This window comes from Ascaphus truei, unplaced genomic scaffold (assembly GCF_040206685.1).
Source record: "Ascaphus truei isolate aAscTru1 unplaced genomic scaffold, aAscTru1.hap1 HAP1_SCAFFOLD_120, whole genome shotgun sequence".
Classification (NCBI taxonomy): domain Eukaryota; kingdom Metazoa; phylum Chordata; class Amphibia; order Anura; family Ascaphidae; genus Ascaphus; species Ascaphus truei.
Window position 1 is genome coordinate 48741 of NW_027454070.1, and position 15091 is coordinate 63831.

Genomic DNA, 15091 nt, shown 5'->3' on the forward strand with positions numbered 1-15091 from the left:
ATAAAATATATTTATATATATACCCTTATACACCATTTAATAAAAAATATCACAAAATTCTTCTAAGTCCCTCGGGAAGAGTGAAAGACGCGCACGTTCATTTTCAGAGCTCCTAGACCTTCCTATAAGAAGTTAGCCAAAAAGTAGCTTCGAAAAACGCTTAGGTTAAGTTTCAGAGTTGCTTCTAATGTACCAAAGCTGGACTTAGACATAATTTCACTCTCACAACATTATGGCTGGTTGGAGACAGTCCGAACCACAAGTACCGGGTCCATGGTTCTGGCCGTATACTGGGGGGACGGGGACGACTCCCATTAACCCCTGACTATACCGGGGATACGCTTATCACAATGCCTTTCTGGTCTGTGCTGAAGCAGGGCATTCTGGCAGCCAAGTGGCTTGACCTTTATTAGTGAGCCTGGTTACCCCCTCTCGGAACCACAGACTTAGAAATCGCCAGCTCATATACAGTGCATAAAATATATTTATATATATATACCCTTATACACCATTTTAATAAAAAATATCACAAATTTCTTCTAAGTCCCTCGGGAAGAGTGGAAGACGCGCACGTTCATTTTCAGAGCTCCTAGACCTTCCTATAAGAAGTTAGCCAAAAAGTAGCTTCGAAAAACGCTTAGGTTAAGTTTCAGAGTTGCTTCTAATGTACCAAAGCTGGACTTAGACATAATTTCACTCTCACAACATTATGGCTGGTTGGAGAGAGTCCGAACCACAAGTACCGGGTCCATGGTTCTGGCCGTATACTGGGGGGACGGGGACGACTCCCATTAACCCCTGACTATACCGGTGATACGCTTATCACAATGCCTTTCTGGTCTGTGCTGAAGCAGGGCATTCTGGCAGCCAAGTGGCTTGACCTTTATTAGTGAGCCTGGTTACCCCCTCTCGGAACCACAGACTTAGAAATCGCCAGCTCATATACAGTGCATAAAATATATTTATATATATACCCTTATACACCATTTTAATAAAAAATATCACAAAATTCTTCTAAGTCCCTCGGGAAGAGTGAAAGACGCGCACGTTCATTTTCAGAGCTCCTAGACCTTCCTATAAGAAGTTAGCCAAAAAGTAGCTTCGAAAAACGCTTAGGTTAAGTTTCAGAGTTGCTTCTAATGTACCAAAGCTGGACTTAGACATAATTTCACTCTCACAACATTATGGCTGGTTGGAGACAGTCCGAACCACAAGTACCGGGTCCATGGTTCTGGCCGTATACTGGGGGGACGGGGACGACTCCCATTAACCCCTGACTATACCGGGGATACGCTTATCACAATGCCTTTCTGGTCTGTGCTGAAGCAGGGCATTCTGGCAGCCAAGTGGCTTGACCTTTATTAGTGAGCCTGGTCACCCCCTCTCGGAACCACAGACTTAGAAATCGCCAGCTCATATACAGTGCATAAAATATATTTATATATATACCCTTATACACCATTTTAATAAAAAATATCACAAAATTCTTCTAAGTCCCTCGGGAAGAGTGGAAGACGCGCACGTTCATTTTCAGAGCTCCTAGACCTTCCTATAAGAAGTTAGCCAAAAAGTAGCTTCGAAAAACGCTTAGGTTAAGTTTCAGAGTTGCTTCTAATGTACCAAAGCTGGACTTAGACATAATTTCACTCTCACAACATTATGGCTGGTTGGAGAGAGTCCGAACCACAAGTACCGGGTCCATGGTTCTGGCCGTATACTGGGGGGACGGGGACGACTCCCATTAACCCCTGACTATACCGGTGATACGCTTATCACAATGCCTTTCTGGTCTGTGCTGAAGCAGGGCATTCTGGCAGCCAAGTGGCTTGACCTTTATTAGTGAGCCTGGTTACCCCCTCTCGGAACCACAGACTTAGAAATCGCCAGCTCATATACAGTGCATAAAATATATTTATATATATACCCTTATACACCATTTTAATAAAAAATATCACAAAATTCTTCTAAGTCCCTCGGGAAGAGTGAAAGACGCGCACGTTCATTTTCAGAGCTCCTAGACCTTCCTATAAGAAGTTAGCCAAAAAGTAGCTTCGAAAAACGCTTAGGTTAAGTTTCAGAGTTGCTTCTAATGTACCAAAGCTGGACTTAGACATAATTTCACTCTCACAACATTATGGCTGGTTGGAGACAGTCCGAACCACAAGTACCGGGTCCATGGTTCTGGCCGTATACTGGGGGGACGGGGACGACTCCCATTAACCCCTGACTATACCGGGGATACGCTTATCACAATGCCTTTCTGGTCTGTGCTGAAGCAGGGCATTCTGGCAGCCAAGTGGCTTGACCTTTATTAGTGAGCCTGGTCACCCCCTCTCGGAACCACAGACTTAGAAATCGCCAGCTCATATACAGTGCATAAAATATATTTATATATATACCCTTATACACCATTTTAATAAAAAATATCACAAAATTCTTCTAAGTCCCTCGGGAAGAGTGAAAGACGCGCACGTTCATTTTCAGAGCTCCTAGACCTTCCTATAAGAAGTTAGCCAAAAAGTAGCTTCGAAAAACGCTTAGGTTAAGTTTCAGAGTTGCTTCTAATGTACCAAAGCTGGACTTAGACATAATTTCACTCTCACAACATTATGGCTGGTTGGAGACAGTCCGAAACACAAGTACCGGGTCCATGGTTCTGGCCGTATACTGGGGGGACGGGGACGACTCCCATTAACCCCTGACTATACCGGGGATATGCTTATCACAATGCCTTTCTGGTCTGTGCTGAAGCACGGCATTCTGGCAGCCAAGTGGCTTGACCTTTATTAGTGAGCCTGGTTACCCCCTCTCGGAACCACAGACTTAGAAATCGCCAGCTCATATACAGTGCATAAAATATATTTATATATATACCCTTATACACCATTTTAATAAAAAATATCACAAAATTCTTCTAAGTCCCTCGGGAAGAGTGAAAGACGCGCACGTTCATTTTCAGAGCTCCTAGACCTTCCTATAAGAAGTTAGCCAAAAAGTAGCTTCGAAAAACGCTTAGGTTAAGTTTCAGAGTTGCTTCTAATGTACCAAAGCTGGACTTAGACATAATTTCACTCTCACAACATTATGGCTGGTTGGAGAGAGTCCGAACCACAAGTACCGGGTCCATGGTTCTGGCCGTATACTGGGGGGACGGGGACGACTCCCATTAACCCCTGACTATACCGGGGATACGCTTATCACAATGCCTTTCTGGTCTGTGCTGAAGCACGGCATTCTGGCAGCCAAGTGGCTTGACCTTTATTAGTGAGCCTGGTTACCCCCTCTCGGAACCACAGACTTAGAAATCGCCAGCTCATATACAGTGCATAAAATATATTTATATATATATACCCTTATACACCATTTAATAAAAAATATCACAAAATTCTTCTAAGTCCCTCGGGAAGAGTGAAAGACGCGCACGTTCATTTTCAGAGCTCCTAGAACTTCCTATAAGAAGTTAGCCAAAAAGTAGCTTCGAAAAACGCTTAGGTTAAGTTTCAGAGTTGCTTCTAATGTACCAAAGCTGGACTTAGACATAATTTCACTCTCACAACATTATGGCTGGTTGGAGACAGTCCGAACCACAAGTACCGGGTCCATGGTTCTGGCCGTATACTGGGGGGACGGGGACGACTCCCATTAACCCCTGACTATACCGGGGATACGCTTATCACAATGCCTTTCTGGTCTGTGCTGAAGCAGGGCATTCTGGCAGCCAAGTGGCTTGACCTTTATTAGTGAGCCTGGTTACCCCCTCTCGGAACCACAGACTTAGAAATCGCCAGCTCATATACAGTGCATAAAATATATTTATATATATATATACCCTTATACACCATTTAATAAAAAATATCACAAAATTCTTCTAAGTCCCTCGGGAAGAGTGAAAGACGCGCACGTTCATTTTCAGAGCTCCTAGAACTTCCTATAAGAAGTTAGCCAAAAAGTAGCTTCGAAAAACGCTTAGGTTAAGTTTCAGAGTTGCTTCTAATGTACCAAAGCTGGACTTAGACATAATTTCACTCTCACAACATTATGGCTGGTTGGAGACAGTCCGAACCACAAGTACCGGGTCCATGGTTCTGGCCGTATACTGGGGGGACGGGGACGACTCCCATTAACCCCTGACTATACCGGGGATACGCTTATCACAATGCCTTTCTGGTCTGTGCTGAAGCAGGGCATTCTGGCAGCCAAGTGGCTTGACCTTTATTAGTGAGCCTGGTTACCCCCTCTCGGAACCACAGACTTAGAAATCGCCAGCTCATATACAGTGCATAAAATATATTTATATATATACCCTTATACACCATTTTAATAAAAAATATCACAAATTTCTTCTAAGTCCCTAGGGAAGAGTGAAAGACGCGCACGTTCATTTTCAGAGCTCCTAGACCTTCCTATAAGAAGTTAGCCAAAAAGTAGCTTCGAAAAACGCTTAGGTTAAGTTTCAGAGTTGCTTCTAATGTACCAAAGCTGGACTTAGACATAATTTCACTCTCACAACATTATGGCTGGTTGGAGAGAGTCCGAACCACAAGTACCGGGTCCATGGTTCTGGCCGTATACTGGGGGGACGGGGACGACTCCCATTAACCCCTGACTATACCGGGGATACGCTTATCACAATGCCTTTCTGGTCTGTGCTGAAGCAGGGCATTCTGGCAGCCAAGTGGCTTGACCTTTATTAGTGAGCCTGGTTACCCCCTCTCGGAACCACAGACTTAGAAATCGCCAGCTCATATACAGTGCATAAAATATATTTATATATATATACCCTTATACACCATTTAATAAAAAATATCACAAAATTCTTCTAAGTCCCTCGGGAAGAGTGAAAGACGCGCACGTTCATTTTCAGAGCTCCTAGAACTTCCTATAAGAAGTTAGCCAAAAAGTAGCTTCGAAAAACGCTTAGGTTAAGTTTCAGAGTTGCTTCTAATGTACCAATGCTGGACTTAGACATAATTTCACTCTCACAACATTATGGCTGGTTGGAGACAGTCCAAAGCGTTTTCTATCTTCCCCGCTTCAGCCCATGAAATATTGAGCTTCAAATGTGTTGTTAACTTTGTGTAAAAAAGTTGCTCACAGCTGTTCTAGGAACACATTGTGAAATCGCGTATATCTTTTCTTCTACACATAGGAATGTATTGTGCTTTGCTTTACACACTATTCTACAGTCAAGAGGAGAGAATTCATCAAGTTTAATAAGCAAAAACACTGTATATGTCGAATTTCAGCATTTTTGTGTGACCGGGAAAACCACAGTCACAAGCCGAGATGCAGTTCCATAGAAACTTGCCATTTTACCGCTGAACCTAAAAATGGGTAGAAAGTACTTTTTCTCCCTTCCTGTTAATGCCACAGACTTCGCCTTTACAGGGCACACGTTTTCTATCTTCCCCGCTTCAGCCCATGAAATATTGAGCTTCAAATGTGTTGTTAACGTTGTGTAAAATAGTTGCTCACAGCTGTTCTAGGAACACATTGTGAAATCGCGTATATCTTTGCTTCTACACATAGCAATGTATTGTGCTTTGCTTTACACATTATTCTGCAGTCAAGAGGAGAGAATCCATCAAGTTTAATAAGCAAAAACTCTGTATAAGTCGAATTTCAGCATTTTTGTGTGACCGGGAAAACCACAGTCACAAGCCGAGATTCAGTTCCATAGGAACTTGCCATTTTACCGCGGAACCTAAAAATGGGTAGAAAGTACTTTTTCTCCCTTCCTGTTAATGCCACAGACTTCGCCTTTACAGGGCACACGTTTTCTATCTTCCCCGCTTCAGCCCATGAAATATTGAGCTTCAAATGTGTTGTTAACGTGGTGTAAAAAAGTTGCTCACAGCTGTTCTAGGAACACATTGTGAAATCGCGTATATCTTTGCTTCTACACATAGCAATGTATTGTGCTTTGCTTTACACACTATTCTACAGTCAAGAGGAGAGAATTCATCAAGTTTAATAAGCAAAAACACTGTATAAGTCGAATTTCAGCATTTTTGTGTGACCGGGAAAACCACAGTCACAAGCCGAGATGCAGTTCCATAGAAACTTGCCATTTTACCGCTGAACCTAAAAATGGGTAGAAAGTACTTTTTCTCCCTTCCTGTTAATGCCACAGACTTCGCCTTTACAGGGCACACGTTTTCTATCTTCCCCGCTTCAGCCCATGAAATATTGAGCTTCAAATGTGTTGTTAACGTTGTGTAAAAAAGTTGCTCACAGATGTTTTTGGAACACATTGTGAAATCGCGTATATCTTTGCTTCTACACATAGAAATGTATTGTGCTTTGCTTTACACACTATTCTACAGTCAAGAGGAGAGAATTCATCAAGTTTAATAAGCAAAAACACTGTATAAGTCGAATTTCAGCATTTTTGTGTGACCGGGAAAACCACAGTCACAAGCCGAGATGCAGTTCCATAGAAACTTGCCATTTTACCGCTGAACCTAAAAATGGGTAGAAAGTACTTTTTCTCCCTTCCTGTTAATGCCACAGACTTCGCCTTTACAGGGCACACGTTTTCTATCTTCCCCGCTTCAGCCCATGAAATATTGAGCTTCAAATGTGTTGTTAACGTGGTGTAAAAAAGTTGCTCACAGCTGTTCTAGGAACACATTGTGAAATCGCGTATATCTTTGCTTCTACACATAGCAATGTATTGTGCTTTGCTTTACACACTATTCTACAGTCAAGAGGAGAGAATTCATCAAGTTTAATAAGCAAAAACACTGTATAAGTCGAATTTCAGCATTTTTGTGTGACCGGGAAAACCACAGTCACAAGCCGAGATGCAGTTCCATAGAAACTTGCCATTTTACCGCTGAACCTAAAAATGGGTAGAAAGTACTTTTTCTCCCTTCCTGTTAATGCCACAGACTTCGCCTTTACAGGGCACACGTTTTCTATCTTCCCCGCTTCAGCCCATGAAATATTGAGCTTCAAATGTGTTGTTAACGTTGTGTAAAAAAGTTGCTCACAGCTGTTTTGGGAACACATTGTGAAATCGCGTATATCTTTGCTTCTACACATAGGAATGTATTGTGCTTTGCTTTACACACTATTCTACAGTCAAGAGGAGAGAATTCATCAAGTTTAATAAGCAAAAACACTGTATAAGTCGAATTTCAGCATTTTTGTGTGACCGGGAAAACCACAGTCACAAGACGAGATGCAGTTCCATAGAAACTTGCCATTTTACCGCTGATGCTAAAAATGGGTAGAAAGTACTTTTTCTCCCTTCCTGTTAATGCCACAGACTTCGCCTTTACAGGGCACACGTTTTCTATCTTCCCCGCTTCAGCCCATGAAATATTGAGCTTCAAATGTGTTGTTAACGTTGTGTAAAAAAGTTGCTCACAGCTGTTTTGGGAACACATTGTGAAATCGCGTATATCTTTGCTTCTACACATAGGAATGTATTGTGCTTTGCTTTACACACTATTCTACAGTCAAGAGGAGAGAATTCATCAAGTTTAATAAGCAAAAACACTGTATAAGTCGAATTTCAGCATTTTTGTGTGACCGGGAAAACCACAGTCACAAGCCGAGATGCAGTTCCATAGAAACTTGCCGTTTTACCGCTGAACCTAAAAATGGGTAGAAAGTACTTTTTCTCCCTTCCTGTTAATGCCACAGACTTCGCCTTTACAGGGCACACGTTTTCTATCTTCCCCGCTTCAGCCCATGAAATATTGAGCTTCAAATGTGTTGTTAACGTGGTGTAAAAAAGTTGCTCACAGCTGTTCTAGGAACACATTGTGAAATCGCGTATATTTTTGCTTCTGCACATAGCAATGTATTGTGCTTTGCTTTACACACTATTCTACAGTCAAGAGGAGAGAATTCATCAAGTTTAATAAGCAAAAACACTGTATAAGTCGAATTTCAGCATTTTTGTGTGACCGGGAAAACCACAGTCACAAGCCGAGATGCAGTTCCATAGAAACTTGCCATTTTACCGCTGAACCTAAAAATGGGTAGAAAGTACTTTTTCTCCCTTCCTGTTAATGCCACAGACTTCGCCTTTACAGGGCACACGTTTTCTATCTTCCCCGCTTCAGCCCATGAAATATTGAGCTTCAAATGTGTTGTTAACGTGGTGTAAAAAAGTTGCTCACAGCTGTTCTAGGAACACATTGTGAAATCGCGTATATCTTTGCTTCTACACATAGGAATGTATTGTGCTTTGCTTTACACACCATTCTACAGTCAAGAGGAGAGAATTCATCAAGTTTAATTAGCAAAAACACTGTATAAGTCGAATTTCAGCATTTTTGTGTGACCGGGAAAACCACAGTCACAATCCGAGATGCAGTTCCATAGAAACTTGCCATTTTACCGCTGAACCTAAAAATGGGTAGAAAGTACTTTTTCTCCCTTCCTGTTAATGCCACAGACTTCGCCTTTACAGGGCACACGTTTTCTATCTTCCCCGCTTCAGCCCATGAAATATTGAGCTTCAAATGTGTTGTTAACATTGTGTAAAAAAGTTGCTCACAGCTGTTCTAGGAACACATTGTGAAATCGCGTATATCTTTGCTTCTACACATAGCAATGTATTGTGCTTTGCTTTACACACTATTCTACAGTCAAGAGGAGAGAATTCATCAAGTTTAATAAGCAAAAACACTGTATAAGTCGATTTTCAGCATTATTGTGTGACCGGGAAAACCACAGTCACAAGCCGAGATGCAGTTCCATAGAAACTTGCCATTTTACCGCTGAACCTAAAAATGGGTAGAAAGTACTTTTTCTCCCTTCCTGTTAATGCCACAGACTTCGCCTTTACAGGGCACACGTTTTCTATCTTCCCCGCTTCAGCCCATGAAATATTGAGCTTCAAATGTGTTGTTAACGTTGTGTAAAAAAGTTGCTCACAGCTGTTCTAGGAACACATTGTGAAATCGCGTATATCTTTGCTTCTACACATAGGAATGTATTGTGCTTTGCTTTACACACTATTCTACAGTCAAGAGGAGAGAATTCATCAAGTTTAATAAGCAAAAACACTGTATAAGTCGAATTTCAGCATTTTTGTGTGACCGGGAAAACCACAGTCACAAGCCGAGATGCAGTTCCATAGAAACTTGCCATTTTACCGCTGAACCTAAAAATGGGTAGAAAGTACTTTTTCTCCCTTCCTGTTAATGCCACAGACTTCGCCTTTACAGGGCACACGTTTTCTATCTTCCCCGCTTCAGCCCATGAAATATTGAGCTTCAAATGTGTTGTTAACGTTGTGTAAAAAAGTTGCTCACAGATGTTTTGGGAACACATTGTGAAATCGCGTATATCTTTGCTTCTACACATAGAAATGTATTGTGCTTTGCTTTACACACTATTCTACAGTCAAGAGGAGAGAATTCATCAAGTTTAATAAGCAAAAACACTGTATAAGTCGAATTTCAGCATTTTTGTGTGACCGGGAAAACCACAGTCACAAGCCGAGATGCAGTTCCATAGAAACTTGCCGTTTTACCGCTGAACCTAAAAATGGGTAGAAAGTACTTTTTCTCCCTTCCTGTTAATGCCACAGACTTCGCCTTTACAGGGCACACGTTTTCTATCTTCCCCGCTTCAGCCCATGAAATATTGAGCTTCAAATGTGTTGTTAACGTGGTGTAAAAAAGTTGCTCACAGCTGTTCTAGGAACACATTGTGAAATCGCGTATATCTTTGCTTCTACACATAGGAATGTATTGTGCTTTGCTTTACACACTATTCTACAGTCAAGAGGAGAGAATTTATCAAGTTTAATAAGCAAAAACACTGTATAAGTCGAATTTCAGCATTTTTGTGTGACCGGGAAAACCACAGTCACAAGCCGAGATGCAGTTCCATAGAAACTTGCCATTTTACCGCTGAACCTAAAAATGGGTAGAAAGTACTTTTTCTCCCTTCCTGTTAATGCCACAGACTTCGCCTTTACAGGGCACACGTTTTCTATCTTCCCCGCTTCAGCCCATGAAATATTGAGCTTCAAATGTGTTCTTAACGTGGTGTAAAAAAGTTGCTCACAGCTGTTCTAGGAACACATTGTGAAATCGCGTATATTTTTGCTTCTGCACATAGCAATGTATTGTGCTTTGCTTTACACACTATTCTACAGTCAAGAGGAGAGAATTCATCAAGTTTAATAAGCAAAAACACTGTATAAGTCGAATTTCAGCATTTTTGTGTGACCGGGAAAACCACAGTCACAAGCCGAGATGCAGTTCCATAGAAACTTGCCATTTTACCGCTGAACCTAAAAATGGGTAGAAAGTACTTTTTCTCCCTTCCTGTTAATGCCACAGACTTCGCCTTTACAGGGCACACGTTTTCTATCTTCCCCGCTTCAGCCCATGAAATATTGAGCTTCAAATGTGTTGTTAACGTGGTGTAAAAAAGTTGCTCACAGCTGTTCTAGGAACACATTGTGAAATCGCGTATATTTTTGCTTCTGCACATAGCAATGTATTGTGCTTTGCTTTACACACTATTCTACAGTCAAGAGGAGAGAATTCATCAAGTTTAATAAGCAAAAACACTGTATAAGTCGAATTTCAGCATTTTTGTGTGACCGGGAAAACCACAGTCACAAGCCGAGATGCAGTTCCATAGAAACTTGCCATTTTACCGCTGAACCTAAAAATGGGTAGAAAGTACTTTTTCTCCCTTCCTGTTAATGCCACAGACTTCGCCTTTACAGGGCACACGTTTTCTATCTTCCCCGCTTCAGCCCATGAAATATTGAGCTTCAAATGTGTTGTTAACGTGGTGTAAAAAAGTTGCTCACAGCTGTTCTAGGAACACATTGTGAAATCGCGTATATCTTTGCTTCTACACATAGGAATGTATTGTGCTTTGCTTTACACACCATTCTACAGTCAAGAGGAGAGAATTCATCAAGTTTAATTAGCAAAAACACTGTATAAGTCGAATTTCAGCATTTTTGTGTGACCGGGAAAACCACAGTCACAATCGGAGATGCAGTTCCATAGAAACTTGCCATTTTACCGCTGAACCTAAAAATGGGTAGAAAGTACTTTTTCTCCCTTCCTGTTAATGCCACAGACTTCGCCTTTACAGGGCACACGTTTTCTATCTTCCCCGCTTCAGCCCATGAAATATTGAGCTTCAAATGTGTTGTTAACATTGTGTAAAAAAGTTGCTCACAGCTGTTCTAGGAACACATTGTGAAATCGCGTATATCTTTGCTTCTACACATAACAATGTATTGTGCTTTGCTTTACACACTATTCTACAGTCAAGAGGAGAGAATTCATCAAGTTTAATAAGCAAAAACACTGTATAAGTCGATTTTCAGCATTATTGTGTGACCGGGAAAACCACAGTCACAAGCCGAGATGCAGTTCCATAGAAACTTGCCATTTTACCGCTGAACCTAAAAATGGGTAGAAAGTACTTTTTTACCCTTCCTGTTAATGCCACAGACTTCGCCTTTACAGGGCACACGTTTTCTATCTTCCTCGCTTCAGCCCATGAAATATTGAGCTTCAAATGTGTTGTTAACATTGTGTAAAAAAGTTGCTCACAGTTGTTCTAGGAACACATTGTGAAATCGCGTATATCTTTGCTTCAACACATAGGAATGTATTGTGCTTTGCTTTACACACTATTCTACAGTCAAGAGGAGAGAATTCATCAAGTTTAATAAGCAAAAACACTGTATAAGTCGAATTTCAGCATTTTTGTGTGACCGGGAAAACCACAGTCACAAGCCGAGATGCAGTTCCATAGAAACTTGCCATTTTACCGCTGAACCTAAAAATGGGTAGAAAGTACTTTTTCTCCCTTCCTGTTAATGCCACAGACTTCGCCTTTACAGGGCACACGTTTTCTATCTTCCCCGCTTCAGCCCATGAAATATTGAGCTTCAAATGTGTTGTTAACTTTGTGTAAAAAAGTTGCTCACAGCTGTTCTAGGAACACATTGTGAAATCGCGTATATCTTTTCTTCTACACATAGGAATGTATTGTGCTTTGCTTTACACACTATTCTACAGTCAAGAGGAGAGAATTCATCAAGTTTAATAAGCAAAAACACTGTATAAGTCGAATTTCAGCATTTTTGTGTGACCGGGAAAACCACAGTCACAAGCCGAGATGCAGTTCCATAGAAACTTGCCATTTTACCGCTGAACCTAAAAATGGGTAGAAAGTACTTTTTCTCCCTTCCTGTTAATGCCACAGACTTCGCCTTTACAGGGCACACGTTTTCTATCTTCCCCGCTTCAGCCCATGAAATATTGAGCTTCAAATGTGTTGTTAACGTTGTGTAAAAAAGTTGCTCACAGCTGTTCTAGGAACACATTGTGAAATCGCGTATATCTTTGCTTCTACACATAGCAATGTATTGTGCTTTGCTTTACACACTATTCTACAGTCAAGAGGAGAGAATCCATCAAGTTTAATAAGCAAAAACTCTGTATAAGTCGAATTTCAGCATTTTTGTGTGACCGGGAAAACCACAGTCACAAGCCGAGATTCAGTTCCATAGGAACTTGCCATTTTACCGCGGAACCTAAAAATGGGTAGAAAGTACTTTTTCTCCCTTCCTGTTAATGCCACAGACTTCGCCTTTACAGGGCACACGTTTTCTATCTTCCCCGCTTCAGCCCATGAAATATTGAGCTTCAAATGTGTTGTTAACATTGTGTAAAAAAGTTGCTCACAGCTGTTCTAGGAACACATTGTGAAATCGCGTATATGTTTGCTTCTACACATAGCAATGTATTGTGCTTTGCTTTACACACTATTCTACAGTCAAGAGGAGAGAATTCATCAAGTTTAATAAGCAAAAACACTGTATATGTCGAATTTCAGCATTTTTGTGTGACCGGGAAAACCACAGTCACAAGCCGAGATGCAGTTCCATAGAAACTTGCCATTTTACCGCTGAACCTAAAAATGGGTAGAAAGTACTTTTTCTCCCTTCCTGTTAATGCCACAGACTTCGCCTTTACAGGGCACACGTTTTCTATCTTCCCCGCTTCAGCCCATGAAATATTGAGCTTCAAATGTGTTGTTAACGTTGTGTAAAAAAGTTGCTCACAGCTGTTTTGGGAACACATTGTGAAATCGCGTATATCTTTGCTTCTACACATAGGAATGTATTGTGCTTTGCTTTACACACTATTCTACAGTCAAGAGGAGAGAATTCATCAAGTTTAATAAGCAAAAACACTGTATAAGTCGAATTTCAGCATTTTTGTGTGACCGGGAAAACCACAGTCACAAGCCGAGATGCAGTTCCATAGAAACTTGCCATTTTACCGCTGAACCTAAAAATGGGTAGAAAGTACTTTTTCTCCCTTCCTGTTAATGCCACAGACTTCGCCTTTACAGGGCACACGTTTTCTATCTTCCCCGCTTCAGCCCATGAAATATTGAGCTTCAAATGTGTTGTTAACGTGGTGTAAAAAAGTTGCTCACAGCTGTTCTAGGAACACATTGTGAAATCGCGTATATCTTTGCTTCTACACATAGCAATGTATTGTGCTTTGCTTTACACACTATTCTACAGTCAAGAGGAGAGAATTCATCAAGTTTAATAAGCAAAAACACTGTATAAGTCGAATTTCAGCATTTTTGTGTGACCGGGAAAACCACAGTCACAAGCCGAGATGCAGTTCCATAGAAACTTGCCATTTTACCGCTGAACCTAAAAATGGGTAGAAAGTACTTTTTCTCCCTTCCTGTTAATGCCACAGACTTCGCCTTTACAGGGCACACGTTTTCTATCTTCCCCGCTTCAGCCCATGAAATATTGAGCTTCAAATGTGTTGTTAACGTTGTGTAAAAAAGTTGCTCACAGCTGTTTTGGGAACACATTGTGAAATCGCGTATATCTTTGCTTCTACACATAGGAATGTATTGTGCTTTGCTTTACACACTATTCTACAGTCAAGAGGAGAGAATTCATCAAGTTTAATAAGCAAAAACACTGTATAAGTCGAATTTCAGCATTTTTGTGTGACCGGGAAAACCACAGTCACAAGCCGAGATGCAGTTCCATAGAAACTTGCCATTTTACCGCTGAACCTAAAAATGGGTAGAAAGTACTTTTTCTCCCTTCCTGTTAATGCCACAGACTTCGCCTTTACAGGGCACACGTTTTCTATCTTCCTCGCTTCAGCCCATGAAATATTGAGCTTCAAATGTGTTGTTAACATTGTGTAAAAAAGTTGCTCACAGCTGTTCTAGGAACACATTGTGAAATCGCGTATATCTTTGCTTCAACACATAGGAATGTATTGTGCTTTGCTTTACACACTATTCTACAGTCAAGAGGAGAGAATTCATCAAGTTTAATAAGCAAAAACACTGTATAAGTCGAATTTCAGCATTTTTGTGTGACCGGGAAAACCACAGTCACAAGACGAGATGCAGTTCCATAGAAACTTGCCATTTTACCGCTGAACCTAAAAATGGGTAGAAAGTACTTTTACTCCCTTCCTGTTAATGCCACAGACTTCGCCTTTACAGGGCACACGTTTTCTATCTTCCCCGCTTCAGCCCATGAAATATTGAGCTTCAAATGTGTTGTTAACTTTGTGTAAAAAAGTTGCTCACAGCTGTTCTAGGAACACATTGTGAAATCGCGTATATCTTTTCTTCTACACATAGGAATGTATTGTGCTTTGCTTTACACACTATTCTACAGTCAAGAGGAGAGAATTCATCAAGTTTAATAAGCAAAAACACTGTATAAGTCGAATTTCAGCATTTTTGTGTGACCGGGAAAACCACAGTCACAAGCCGAGATGCAGTTCCATAGAAACTTGCCATTTTACCGCTGAACCTAAAAATGGGTAGAAAGTACTTTTTCTCCCTTCCTGTTAATGCCACAGACTTCGCCTTTACAGGGCACACGTTTTCTATCTTCCCCGCTTCAGCCCATGAAATATTGAGCTTCAAATGTGTTGTTAACGTTGTGTAAAAAAGTTGCTCACAGCTGTTCTAGGAACACATTGTGAAATCGCGTATATCTTTGCTTCTACACATAGCAATGTATTGTGCTTTGCTTTACACACTATTCTACAGTCAAGAGGAGAGAATCCATCAAGTT